Source organism: Durio zibethinus, chromosome 1, assembly GCF_047325235.1.
Source record: "Durio zibethinus cultivar Kanyao isolate XHJ-2024 chromosome 1, ASM4732523v1, whole genome shotgun sequence".
NCBI lineage: Eukaryota > Viridiplantae > Streptophyta > Magnoliopsida > Malvales > Malvaceae > Durio > Durio zibethinus.
The window spans coordinates 27,958,467-27,971,184 of record NC_143162.1 but is presented as its reverse complement, the minus strand read 5'-3'; positions in this window follow the sequence as shown (position 1 = coordinate 27,971,184).

The window sequence follows — 12,718 nt, the reverse complement described above, 5'->3', positions numbered from 1 at the left end:
ATACAATTATTGTGGACTTGAACTATAGGATTATTTCTACGAGCTATTTCGACAAATTAAAAATCATTAGTATAGGTCTATATTGATAAGGGATACATCAACGGTTAAAAATTCATTACAATACACATTTTGACTTTCGGTATAAAATTTAATATATTATATTAAAATATTTTTAAATTTACTAATGATTTTTTGAACGTCAGTATATAACAATTTTCTTGCAATGCAAAGACCACTTTCTGTCCCCATCCCCAAACCTCAAAAAGTGAGAATCCAAATTTTGATGAAGCATCAATGATCTGCATCACAAGTTTTTCCAAGAAAAAAAATGGTCTTTGTAATTTAAAAAAGTTATTAATTAAATACTACTTTTTTATGTTAAAAACGTCGTCATTGTTAATTAATAAGGATAAGAAAAAAATAAAAAAAACCAAAAAATTGATTCGAAATCGTAATGTTATATTTGGTTAGGATTAGTTTTTTTCTTATTCAGTTCATATCAAGTTCAGATATTAAATATATATATATATATATATATATTAGATTCGGATCAAATTTTAAATCATGAGGTGAAAAATAAAAAAAAAAATTGAACAGAACCGAATTATATATATTTCTTAGTTTATATATATATTTTAATTTTTATAAAATAAAAATAATAATTTTATATCAATCTATTTAAATATATTAAAATTTTATATTAAAATAATATATAAAAATAAAACATAAATTTTAAAAACCTATAAACTGAATTAATCAAATTGATAAAATTTAATTCGATTCGATTTGATTTGAATTTAAATCAAATTTTAAAAATTTATAATATTATATGTCATAACGTCTAGATCCGGGGATCTATAGCTAGACATTGGCTTTAGGGAGTCGCCACCAATCTTTTTTATCTAGGTGCGATTGGCCACCTAAGGAATCTGTCCTTTCAGGGAACACCTAAGTTTAAGGGTCCCTAGAAGAATAGGTTCAGGTCTGCTAACCAGAACAGGGTTCGGGAGTTCGGTTACGTGTGAGAAAGGTTATAGCACCCTCACAACGCCCATCAAAAGATGGTACCAGCTTAAATTTGTGTTATCCAAAAACCTTAAAATTTCACCAAGTAATTAATTATTGAAAATTATTCTCAATTGACTCTAATACTTTTAGCAGAAAATTGAGAACATTCCCTCACCTCAGGAGTATGCAAGAAAAACTACTGTTTCACTTACAGAGGCTCCGTCGTCGGATTATTTAAAAGAAAAAAAATAAAATCAAAATTAAGATAGAAAGGAAGGAAAGAATGATTTTTTTTTTGTAGGGAAAATTGATAATTTCAACTTTTCCCCAAAAATATTTTTTGGAAATTTTGATTTTCAAGGAAAATTGATACTTTCAACTTTTCCTCAAAAACCCTTTTTTTGAAAATTTATTTCTAAGGAAAATTGATACTTTCAACTTTTCCCCAAAAATATTTTTTTTGAAATTTTGATTTTCAAAGAAAATTGATACTTTCAACTTTTCCCAAAAAATACTTTTTTTTGGAAATTTATTTTTCTTTTAAGGAAAATTGATACTTTCAACTTTTCCCTAAAAATATTTTTTTTGAAATTTATTTCTCTTTTATTTAAAGAAAATAAAATAATAAAAAATAAATAAAAAGAATATTACATAAACCTAATCTAATAAATAAACAAATAAAATAAACAAATAAACAAAGAAATAAAAAAAAAAAAAAAACCTAGAGCGGCTCGGATAGCGGCTCGGCTCGGCTCGGCTCAAGGAAGAGAAAACGGCTCGGGGGAGCGGCTTGGCGGCTTGGATCGGCTCGGCTCGGCTCGAAGGGGGCTGGCACGCGCGGGTCAAAAAGCGGGTCGACGCCCGAGTCGGGTCGGGTTCGGCAAAACGCGCGGATCCTCTAGGTTACTTAAGGCCAAAACGACGTCGTTTTAGGAGGGTATAAAAGGTAATCCCCTTCGTTTTTTCGGCAGAATGCTCCTCCCTCTCTCTCTTCTTCCCTTTTTCTCTCCCTTCTCTCTAAAAATCGAAGAACACCGATGCCGGATTCTGGAAAATTTTGCCGGAATCTGGAAATTTCGTCGGAAGTTGGCCGGAAGATCGCCGGTTTCTGGGATTCTTCGCCGGAAACTGGGTAGGTTGCTGGAAACTTCAATTTTCGCCGGAATTGTTGCCGAAAAATTCAAATTTCGCCGGAATTTTCGTCGGATTCTGGAAATTTCCCAGAAATTTCCAGAAAAAATTTTCGCCAAAAAATCTCTAAAAATTTTTTCTCACTCCTAGAACACTCCTAAACTTTTCCTAGCTTCCTATACGCCTCATTTTCTCTCAAATCAGTAGCTTTGCTTACTGTTTTCTGTGTGTCTTGCATTCTGTTCCAGAGTCCCTTTTATAGGGATTGATCAGGAGTTCCTGATCATTCACAATTCCTCCTTGGACGGGAATTCAATCTTTGAATCCCACTAGACTCTTCTGATTGAATTCCCATTTCCAATGGGATTCTTCAGCCTTCAATCTCAGCCTTCCAAAATCAAAATCAAATAAAATAAAAAACTAGATAATTAGAGAAGATAAATCAGCAGATATTATAGGATAAATAATAATAAAAAAAAATATCAGATATATAATTAGATAAGTAAAAATACAAAAATGAATAAAATAAAAAAGATAAAAAATATATATATATACATAAATAATAAAATACACATAAATATTAACAATAAATAAATAAATAAATATATACATATATTAATACATAATAATAATAATAAATAATACAATACATAAAATACAAAAGAAGAAGAAAAGAGAAAAAAAAATACAAGATAAAATTGAATTGGGCTTACCCATTTGGGCCAGGCCCAATTGATCTGGGCCGGACCCAATTGGGTGTCTACAGCTGCCCCTCTTTGCACATTTTCTGTGAAACAGAAATTGCGCAAAGACGTAGACACCTAATCAAGACTCAACTCAACATTTTTTTATTTTTTTGTTTTTTTTTATTTTTTTTTGTTTTTTTATTTTTTTGTTTTTTGTTTTTTTGTTTTTTTTACCAAAGCTCCTCTAAACAGAGGCACCACGACTTTTGAAAAGTAAATTGCTCCTCTAAACAGAGGTACCACGACTTTGGAAAATAAATTGCTCCTCTAAACAGAGGCAACGAACTTGGAAAAGTAAATCGCTCCTCTAAACAGAGGCAACGAACTTTGAAAAGTAAATTGCTCCTCTAAACAGAGGTACCACGACTTTGGAAAAGTAAATTGCTCCTCTAAACAGAGGCACCACGACTTTGGAAAGTAAATTGCTCCTCTAAACAGAGGCAACGAACTTGGAAAAGTAAATTGCTCCTCTAAATAGAGGCAACGAACTTTGAAAAGTAAATTGCTCCTCTAAACAGAGGTACCACGACTTTGGAAAAGTAAATTGCTCCTCTAAACAGAGGCACCACGACTTTGGAAAGTAAATTGCTCCTCTAAACAGAGGCACCACGACTTTGAAAAAATAAATTGCTCCTCTAAACAGAGGCAACGAACTTTGAAAAGTAAATTGCTCCTCTAAACAGAGGTACCACGACTTTGAAAAAATAAATTGCTCCTCTAAACAGAGGCAACGAACTTTGAAAAGTAAATACTCCTAGACAATCATGTCCGAAGGAGTTGAAAGTTGTGTTTGAAGGGATTTTAGGAGATTATGCCCAAAGGTCTTATAAATCAACCCTAATACCAAGAGACATCCTATTTCAAGGATTAGGAACTTACCTGACAAGTTTCTTCTCAAACTTGCAAAGTCTTTTCATACCTGTCTTTTCCATGTGGGATATTGGAACACCCCTGCTTCTTGAATTTGTACACTATACTTTCCTGAAAGTAGTGTATGCTATGCAATGTGCATGATTTTCAATGCATTCTATGCAAATGTTGGCCAATTAATTCCTGTTCAATGTATGGTACTCAAGTTTCTCAAGCTTTTTTTTTCTTTCTTGGGTGTCAAGCCCTTTGATTCCTCAAGGATCCAATTGCACTGGTCTTCTAAGATCGAACCAGTATAGCTCTCAATTGTCTTTTCCACTCACATTCTTTCCTTGTTCGATTTTTCAATACTTTGGAATAAGCTTCATCAATCGATCATCCCTTGACCATCATTCAATGAATTTCTCAGCACTAGCAAATTTCAAAACAAATTTCATCCACCATTATTGGGTCCTTGTCTCAGCATCAATCATTTTAAAACAAACTCTGTCCACTGATTGTTCTCACCATTCGACCAATTCATCCTTGTACTCATCACTTGGTTGTATTGCTTTTCAAGATTTGCCCCATCATATTCTCTATTTGGTCACATCATACATCCTTCTAAATCATCTCTTTTAGGTTTTTACCATTTCTTCATCATCTTAGATTTCTTTTCAAATGAATGTAAGATTCTTTTAAACACATATTCATTCATTCATTATCATTTCAATTCTTGACAAATATAATGTAATCAAGCATTTTTTCAATTCATTCTAGGGGTGAAACAATAAGAGAACAGAAGGTGAATTATGGTAAAGATAATCAATGGAGATCTATTTTGGTAGAAAATAAATGGGAAAAGAAGTGGATTGGATACATGTCATTGGGATGGATGGTATGTCCAAATGATGAATATTCAGATAATTTTTAACATTAATCTAGGATTCTTTTTCAAAAAATCATTCCATTTACAGTTGAAGTCATCTTGAGTTTAGCAAACTTTGCCCCAGTCTTTGAGAGATCTTCAGATGTCTTTGATCTTTCATTCATGTGAGCCATTTGACTTGATTTTTTTTCTACTAAAATCACCCTTTCAGGTTTTCAATTTGAATCTCTTTTTTTCATTTTCTCATTTTTTCCTTCTTTTTTTCTCATTTTTTTTTTCTTTTTTTTTTTTTTTTTCATCATTTTTTTTCATCCATTGTTGATATCTTTCATACGTCCAACTTTAGACCATGATTTCATTGCTTCCTCATGAGCATACCTTCGCTCAACATATAATCATTCAAGTTGAGTATTCACACTTGATCCAAATGGACTTTTCAAGGTTGTAATGTAGGCCAAGGTGAAGGGTCATAAAAAAAATGGATATAATAGGCTCAAAACATATATTAAAATGGTTCAAGACCAAAGGATCATTTGATGCAGCTTGGCATTTTGGCCCACATCATTTCACTGCTTTTTTTTTTCACACAAAGGATTCTCATTACTTTGCCCCAAGTCATGTGTGGCATTTTTTCTTTTTTTTTATTTTTTTTATTTTTTTTATTTTTGAGACCTTTTGTGAAAATTTTTTCAAAAATTGCCCCCCAGTGTAGAGGGTGATCCTTGGTTGGGGTTTCTCCGAAAAAGAAATCATAATAGGCTCAAAGGGGTAGCAATAAATGGTTTTTCAAATGGTAAAAGAAAGATGGCCATTTTTCATCTCAATTGTGAATACCTTTCTTGAACATCATCTATTGAACAAAGCTCATGAACTTGTATAAAAGATTGCACATCTTCAAGACATATCTATTTCACCTTCAGTAACAGCTTACTTTTTGCTCAAATCATCTCCTCACATCGACGTGGATGAGTTCTCAAAATTAAATCCCAGAATTATTGTTATCATTGTCTAAATATTCATCATCTGAACTCTAAGAAAGGGAGTATAAAGTTATGAAAGGTAACAAAGCATGGAGTAATGGTCAAGTGAAAGAGAAAAATGTAATGAAATGCATTGACTTGCCTTTATTAAAATGATAACAAATGAAGTCATATTGCAAAAAAAAATCTAACATTGTTTGAAAAGAAATCCCAAAATGACAGAAGAAACTTTCAACCAGCCTTATCTCCATTGACATCTTGCCCCTCAATTCATTGTGAATCTCCGGATCCTTTCTGTTCTTGACTTTCGCTCAGTACACTAACATTAGGTGCTGTTGCTTTTCCTTGATCAAAACTTACCATTCCATCATTGATCAACCGTTGCACCTTATACTTTAAAGCAGTGCAATTTTCAGTAGAATGGCCAGTAATTCCATAATGATAGTCACAACGGGCTGTAGGATCATACCACTTTGGATAGGGTGGTTTAAGTGGTTCCACATGGTTGGGGGCAATCAAGTGGCTATTATAGAGTTCTCGATATAACTCTGTATAAGTCATAGGGATTGGATCAAATACAGGTTTTTCTCGAGTAGTCCGTTGTTCTCGTGAGCCACTTGCTGGGTTAGTAGGACGAATTTGGGTTCTTACAGGAACTTGAATGTTAAGGCGGTAAGTGGATGAATAAGATGGTTGTGGGGCTAGCTGGTATGGGTAGGATGATGAATTATTCACAGCAGGATAGTATGGAGAGTAACATTGGGATGGATAGGGTTGATAACCCCTGAATTGTTGTCTATCAAAGCTCACAGCTTGAGCTTCAGCTTCTTTTTTTTCTGATGTCTTCTTGGTTTCTCCTCCTCTCAACTTGCCATTTTTTATGGCACTTTCAATAATTTCTCCAGAGATTACCATGTCAGAAAAATTCTTTGTTGCATTTCCTATCATCTTTTCATAATAGGAAGGCTTTAAAGTGCTAACAAACAGCACTGTGGTCTCTTTCTCTGTCAGTGGAGGTTGTACCTGTGAAGCTATATCCCTCCATCTCTGGGCGTATTCTTTAAAAGACTCATTTGACTTTTTCTCCAGATTTTGCAAAGATAAACGATCAGGAGCCAAATCGATGATGTGTCGATATTGGCTGATGAAGTCATGAGCCATATCGTTCCAGGAGCGAATGTGGGTTTTATCCAACTGAACATACCACCTGGCAGCAGAACCAGTAAGACTATCCTGGAAGATATGCATCAAGAGTTTTTCATCATGTGCATGAGCTGCCATCTTCCTGCAATACATGGTGATGTGGGTTTTAGGGCACTTTGTACCACCATATTTTTCAAATTTTGGTACTTTGAATTTATAGGAGATAACCACATCAGGAACTAGGCAGAGCCCAGCAGCATCAACTGACCCATAAAAACTAAATCCTTCTACAGCCCGTAGCCTCTGCTCTAGCATGCTAATTTTAGAGCTTTCCTCAGCTTCCACCCTTATCTTTTCCTTCTCTTTCTCTTCTAGATCAGGAATTGGTTCTGCTACCTTTTCAGTGAAGACAGGATTTATATAGCTATTATACTGCCCTGAGTTAAAAGCTGATGGCATTCCAGGATATGTTGGATATGCAAAATGTTGTGGTGGGACCTCTTGGGCAGACTGGGCTTGAGGTGGGCCGAAACTTGGAGGGTACAAAGGGTCAGCCACTTTTTGCTAGCTTGTACTTCCTTCAACTCCTTTTCCTTTATTCATATTATTGAGAGCCTCCAGAATTTTGCTAAATTCATTTTCAATCTTCTCTTGAGCTTTTTCTAGTTTTTCAAATCTATGAGAACTTTCCTCCTCCATTTACCTTGCTCTGGATCTTGTGTTGTATGGATGAGCAAGGTTTTCGCTAGATGGAGCTATCCTCGGACCTTGAGTACCATACTTATGATTAGAAATGTTATGTTGTACCTTATGTATGATGCTTTGATACACAAATGAAATGTACATTTTTTGAATGAAATCTAGTATGAAATGAATGCAAATGATTGTGTTGAAACATGATCATGAAAAGAATACAGATACATACAATCAGACAAACAACATAGTTAGTTCCATGGATGAAAGTGATGCTGATGCATAATGTTACATATGATAAAAATAATACACAAAGTTAAACAATCAAAATGATTAGATAACCACCATTTTTTGTGTCCTAATTATAGGGTATATCTATCATTGGGCAGAAAAGGGCTCTATCCTAGGTGTAGGCACTCTTAAGGTTCACTACATGCGGTTTTAAGGTCAAAGTCTAAAGGTCCTCAAATTGTTCCTTACATCTTTGTCCATCACAGACTAGTAAGGCACCCTAATCCTCACTTATTACAGGCTACAAGCGGAAAAGGTTCAATTTGAGTGGGAGTATTTCGCTAGCCATTGCGGAGGCATTAGACCTCACGAAAGCAATAGGTACTTTACTCCCTCCTAGAGGGACGGAGCTCGGGTGTAGAGCTCATGTTATGCACATGCATATGAATGACATAATTAACAAAGTAAATAAACATGAATAAACAATAATACATATATATACAAAAAGGTTCAATTTTATTAGGCTTTTGGATAACACAAATTATTTGCTGGCCTGACTCTCAAGGTCCCCAGTGGAGTCGCCAAGCTGTCATAACGTCTAGATCCGGGGATCTATAGCTAGACATTGGCTTTAGGGAGTCGCCACCAATCTTTTTTATCTAGGTGTGATTGGCCACCTAAGGAATCTGTCCTTTCAGGGAACACCTAAGTTTAAGGGTCCCTAGAAGAATAGGTTCAGGTCTGCTAACCAGAACAGGGTTCGGGAGTTCGGTTACATGTGAGGAAGGTTATAACACCCTCACAACGCCCATCAAAAGATGGTACCAGCTTAAATTTGTGTTATCCAAAAACCTTAAAATTTCACCAAGTAATTAATTATTGAAAATTATTCTCAATTGACTCTAATACTTTTAGCAGAAAATTGAGAACATTCCCTCACCTCAGGAGTATGCAAGAAAAACTACTGTTTCACTTACAGAGGCTCCGTCGTCGGATTATTTAAAAGAAAAAAAATAAAATCAAAATTAAGATAGAAAGGAAGGAAAGAATGATTTTTTTTTTGTAGGGAAAATTGATATTTTCAACTTTTCCCCAAAAATATTTTTTGGAAATTTTGATTTTCAAGGAAAATTGATACTTTCAACTTTTCCCCAAAAATAGTTTTTTTGAAATTTTGATTTTCAAAGAAAATTGATACTTTCAACTTTTCCCCAAAAATACTTTTTTTTGGAAATTTATTTTTCTTTTAAGGAAAAATGATACTTTCAACTTTTCCCTAAAAATATTTTTTTTGAAATTCATTTCTCTTTTATTTAAAGAAAATAAAATAATAAAAAATAAATAAAAAGAATATTACATAAACCTAATCTAATAAATAAACAAATAAAATAAAAAAATAAACAAAGAAATAAAAAAAATTCAAAAAAATTCAAAAAAAAACTGGAGCGGCTCGGATAGCGGCTCGGCTCGGCTCGGCTCGGCTCAAGGAAGAGAAAACGGCTCGGGGGAGCGGCTTGGCGGCTTGGATCGGCTCGGCTCGGCTCGGAGGGGGCTGGCACGCGCGGGTCAAAAAGCGGGTCGACGCCCGAGTCGGGTCGGGTTCGGCAAAACGCGCGGATCCTCTGGGTTACTTAAGGCCAAAACGACGTCGTTTTGGGAGGGTATAAAAGGTAATCCCCTTCGTTTTTTCGGCAGAACGCTCCTCCCTCTCTCTCTTCTTCCCTTTTTCTCTCCCTTCTCTCTAAAAACCGAAGAACACCGATGCCGGATTCTGGAAAATTTCGCCGGAATCTAGAAATTTCGTCGGAAGTTGGCCGGAAGATCGCCGGTTTCTGGGATTCTTCGCCGAAAACTGGGTAGGTCGCCGGAAACTTCAATTTTCGCCGGAATTGTTGCCGAAAAATTCAAATTTCGCCGGAATTTTCGCCGGATTCTGGAAATTTCCCAGAATTTCCAGAAAAAATTTTCGCCAAAAAATCTCTAAAAATTTTTTCTCACTCCCAGAACACTCCTAAACTTTTCCTAGCTTCCTATACGCCTCTTTTTCTCTCAAATCAGTAGCTTTGCTTACTGTTTTCTGTGTGTCTTGCATTCTGTTCCAGAGTCCCTTTTATAGGGATTGATCAGGAGTTCCTGATCAATCACAATTCCTCCTTGGACGGGAATTCAATCTTTGAATCCCACTGGACTCTTCTGATTGAATTCCCATTTCCAATGGGATTCTTCAGCCTTCAATCTCAGCCTTCCAAAATCAAAATCAAATAAAATAAAAAACTAGATAATTAGAGAAGATAAATCAGCAGATATTATAGGATAAATAATAATAAAAAAATATATCAGATATATAATTAGATAAGTAAAAATACAAAAATGAATAAAATAAAAAAGATAAAAAAAATATATATATACATAAATAATAAAATACACATAAATATTAACAATAAATAAATAAATAAATATATACATATATTAATACATAATAATAATAATAAATAATACAATACATAAAATACAAAAAAAGAAGAAAAGAGAAAAAAAAATACAAGATAAAATTGAATTGGGCTTACCCATTTGGGCCAGGCCCAATTGATCTGGGCCGGACCCAATTGGGTGTCTACATTATATAATATTAAAAAATATAAATTAAATCCGATTTGATTTGAGCTATTATTACCCCTGTTAATGTTAATGGATAACAAAACAATAAAATTTTACGTAGTTAACTAATAATTGATAGCAACTACAATATATATATATATATATATATATATATATATATATATATATTTGGAAAAACATCATTGGTGATAAGAAACTATGATGTTTTGTTGATGAAAAATGTCAACCTTGATTAAATATACCACAAAAAAATCTACAAATATCAAATCCTAACAACAATGATGTTTTGTTTATAAAAAATATTATTGTTGTAATAAAAATATTTTCAAAAAAAAATAATCTACAATCACTCCATTTGGTTCCCTAAAAATGTCGTATTTGACATTGAAAAAAAAAAGTACCCAAATAGTACATTAAACTTATAAGAAATGCAATATTTATATTATTTATTTTTAATACTATGTTTGTAAATAAATCAAAATTAAATTTCTTTCTATACCTTGATTTTTAAAGGGTAAAATAGAAAGAAGTAATCTTTTATTCATGACAAATATGGGATAAAAATATATTTCCTTCTAAAATCATAGAAAATCATAGGAAGAAATAAAATTTTGATTTCAAAACTTTTATATATCATTGAAAATATAAAATTACTTTTAAGAATAGATACTCATGAATCAAATATAAAAATCACATTCTTACAAATAAAATTCTAAAAAAAAATCTAAAATTTTTCAACCGAACATTCCGTGAGAGATTTATAATATATATAAGAGTTAAAATTAAGAAGGTGATGTTTTGTAATAATAATAAATAAATAAATGCATCCAAAGTCTCGCGATGATGATCTACATTGCCGGTGTTCCCTATAATTGGTCTTAAGCTTACCAAATATTTTGTTGGTTCCTGCAAAATTAATTAATTAATTAATGCCATATATATACATATAGATACATATATATATAAATATATACATATATACATATATATATTTATATATAGTCTTCATACAAAGCAAAAGCATAAGCTTAATATATACCGAAAAGGGTGCAGAAGTAGCAAGGCATTGAGGACTTTTTTATGCACCTCGCTTGATTATGTTTCTGAATGAATTAAGCAATCTAAAATGCACCTCATGACTGTTGTTTAGTTACAAGAGATCATAGTTGAAATTTTTTTAATAATCATGTAACTCAATTGATAAAATATTAAATTTTTAATTTCGATGATTAAAAATTAAATTTTAACTATTTTAAAGATAAAAAAAAAATTTATCTTTTATTAAACAAACAAAACCAAAAAGTTAAGAGTTCTCGATAATTAAGTACCATATGGAGTTTTTTCAATTTATTTAACATTCAATTTGTCATTTTATAGAAGAATCAAATTAACTGAATTCTTACCCAATAGTCAAAATCAACTTAATCCAAATTTAAACGATAAATTAATTTTCCGATTCAAAATATAAAGCCAATTAAAAAAACGTGACCCATTAGAGAATCCACTGATCTGACATTCTCGTCCTTTTCACACCTACTTATAATTTCAAAACAAATTAACCTTAGTTGGAATTTCTAACATATCTAAAAAAAAAAAACATTTTTTCAAGAAAAGCAGTAAATTTTTTTTTTTTACTCAAATACTACATCAGATCATATTAAAACATCCAAGACCAAAAAATCTAGCAAAATTTCAAGCAATTAAACAAATGGGTCTAAAAGTCATCTATTTGCAGACAAATTAAATAGGAACTCATTTTTTTTATCTAGTTTAAATTTAAAATTTAATCCAATTGATTTATATAATTATTTAAAAAAATATTTAATAAATATGAATTTTAAATATCAAGATCTATAATTTTTTTTTCAAGATTGTAACATTCTTTATGTAAAAAATGTCTAAATTTTTGGGCACATAAAACAAAATTAAAATTCCAAGTGGTTTTTGAAACATTAAAAATAAGATAGTAATAATAAGCTGAGGTAAATATGATCTGATCATCACAGTTGCGCATTAGAATCTAATTCAGTATAAGAAAGTACTTGTAAAAAGACACGTGAAATCCTTGCGAAATCCCGAAGAAGATCTTGACCCTCTTATCCTTGCGAAATCGAAAAGACGAACTTTTTTAGGACGACCTCCAAGATGGTCGGAAAAGATTGTCACTGGTCATGGCTTTTCAAGCCCATATGTAAGGGGCTTCATCAGAAGCTAGTTGAAGCTCAAAACTTTTTCATGGGCCAAGTCTTGTCCCGTCCAACCTAGCTGGATTTAACCCATTTTTCCATTCCAGACAAAGACGAGGTTACCTTCGTTCTGTATTCAAAATGACATCTTATAAATTTTAGTAGAAACAAATAAAAAAATTTAGAGATAAAGGGGTCAAATTTACCATTTTATTAGATTGGGAGCTTCATATTTATCATTAT